This window comes from Perognathus longimembris, chromosome 22 (genome assembly GCF_023159225.1).
Source record: "Perognathus longimembris pacificus isolate PPM17 chromosome 22, ASM2315922v1, whole genome shotgun sequence".
Lineage (NCBI taxonomy): Eukaryota > Metazoa > Chordata > Mammalia > Rodentia > Heteromyidae > Perognathus > Perognathus longimembris.
Genome location: NC_063182.1, coordinates 9,898,668 through 9,901,119, shown reverse-complemented (window position 1 = coordinate 9,901,119; position 2,452 = coordinate 9,898,668). Strand labels below are relative to the sequence as shown.

The following is a 2,452-nucleotide window of genomic DNA, read 5'->3' as shown; positions in this document are numbered from 1 at the left end:
TTTCATGAGTTTTGACTGGAATTGGTTTTTTAAAAATCTTTTATTCCTACTAATTAAAGGCACTGCCTCACCTACCATTTAGATACACCCTTTGTCATACTAGTGACTTTTATAGTAGTCAATACAATGCTATCTTTCGTTTCCTAAAATATATATAAACACAAGAAAACTATTTCGCCATTTTGTGTGTGTGTGTGTGTATGTGTGTGTGTGTGCAGCTAGGCTTCCCACAGTCATGGTTAATGTTCCTAAAACCCACCAAAATTTCTGTAAGTGTGGCAAGTTTCTCTGGGTGCCCAGGGTAAGTGTCTTTACAACAGGAAGCAGAGTAGCTGTGGTGATCAGACTAAGCCAATTTTCCAGAAAAAAGCTAAGACAACAAAGAAGATTGTGCTGAGACTTGAATGTGTTGAGTCTAACTGCAGATGGAACAGAATACTGACTATCAAGAGATGTGAGCAGGTGAACAAATGCAGCAGTGGTACTCAGCAGACACTACATTGAAAATGTAAAGTATACAACTGTGGGCAGGGACGGAGGGAGAGGGGCTGGGAGAGAGCAAAAGAAGAGGTGATCTTGCCCAAAAAGAAATGTACTCATTACCTAATTTATGAAATCGTGACCCCTTAATAATAACAATATAGCCTAGTGCTGGTGGCTCATGCCTATAATCCTATCTACTCAGGGCTGAGATATAAGAATCGCCGTTTGAAGCCAGCCTGAGCAGAAAAGTCCATGAGATGCTGCTTATCTCCAATAAACTACTCAGAAAAGGCCAGAAGTGACACTGTGGCTCACATGGTAGAGTGGTAGTCTTGAACACAAAGAGGCTTAAGGACAGTGCCCAGGCTCTGTGTTCAAGTCCCAGGACCGGCAAAAACAAACAAATAAATAAAATAGTAATAATAACAAAAATTTAAAAAGAGATGCAAGCATTTTGAACTTGGCAGAGATAAGAAGCGATAGGGCAAGTAATCCAGTTCTAAGCTCTAGCTCTTGTATGAAGACAGTGTAATCAAGAGCTCTAAGCTTAAATGTCTGTTACAGTATAATCACGAGGTCTAAGTTAAAACTTTTGTTATGAAAACAATAAAATCAGGAGATGAAATGAATAAACAAGGAAAAGTATATTTCAGTCCAAGCTCCCAGAATGTTATTCAGTTTCAGCCCTGGAATACCCACTGGAAAAAAAAAAAAAGGAAATAATTCTCAATATATCATTTCAATATGTCTTTTCCAGTACATAAAAATGTTGTGTTTTTAAGTAGGTAAAAGAAAAACATCTTGAAAATTTTAGGCCTTGAAATCACTTTTCCTTTTAAGCCACTTGGAGTGGAATTTCAAGAGGGCCACAGCCTCGCTGAGGAAAAGTGTGTAATTAGAGAACTAACAGTCAGTTGAGAAAGCCAGTGCAATTATCTCTCTTGCCCTTTTGGTGTAAGATCATTCTCTGATGGGGTTGCAGGCCCATTTTAAATGGATTGATCAAATAAAATTAGATTAGCTAAATTAGAAATCACAGCTATAACTCGACAAAGTATTTACTCTAATAAATGTGCATGGACAGTACCTTAGTGATCTCTTTAGAACCATGATTCCAGAATGATTGGACTCCAAGAGCTGACAACAGTACTTTTACCTAAAGATCTCTTTAAGCTCTTTTCCAGCACTAACTCATTGTCATAGTTTTTGTGCAGATGACACGATATTACTTTACCTATCAAAACAAAAATTAAACTGAAGTAAAGCAATATAAAGTACTATCATAATACATGTGGACTATATTTGATAGTTTTCAATATTTTGGCACTCCTTTGTTTTTCTGATTTTTTTTATCTTTTTTTTGTTCTGGATCTTAAGTTCCTATGATTTGTATGGATATTGGGAAGTACCAGACATACCTTCCCTTCATCCTTGCCTTCCCTCCACTAACAGTACTTACACCTGCTGTTTGAATAAGGGGATCAAAAGTATCGTTCACTTCTGTAAACATAGTGCTCTTGTTTTGAAAGTGAGAGAATCTGACTTAATTTACTTTTTGTTTCAGATGTCACAGTAAAAGTAGTAACAATTGCAAAGAAACTTTCTCATTCAGATTAGTTATTTGAGATTAAATTTATATTTTACATATACAAATTTCACATTTTGTTGTTTTGAAAGTTTTGGCTCATGAACAATTTTATATTATTAGGAAGATTCTTTATCTTATTTGAATAAAAACATTTCAAATTCATAGCAATTTCAAACTTAAGGAACTTATTAAAATAAAGAAATAGGAAAATAACATTTTTCATGTGGACATTTGTTATTGGGAGTAAAGAATTTCTTGTTAAAGTAGGTTGTGATCTGTGTCATATGAAAACAAGCAATTTAGGAAAAACAAGGCAATAATGCCACCTGGGGGCTTTTAGGAACATCACAGTTCACCAAAACTAATAATCCCACAGAGTAA

General features: G+C 35.3%; 1 pseudogene; it reads left to right on the top strand.

Annotated features, from left to right (window-relative positions):
* The first annotated feature begins 235 nt into the window (after nucleotides 1-235).
* LOC125340018 lies at nucleotides 236-986 on the top strand (annotated as a pseudogene).
* Nucleotides 987-2,452: the final 1,466 nt, after the last annotated feature.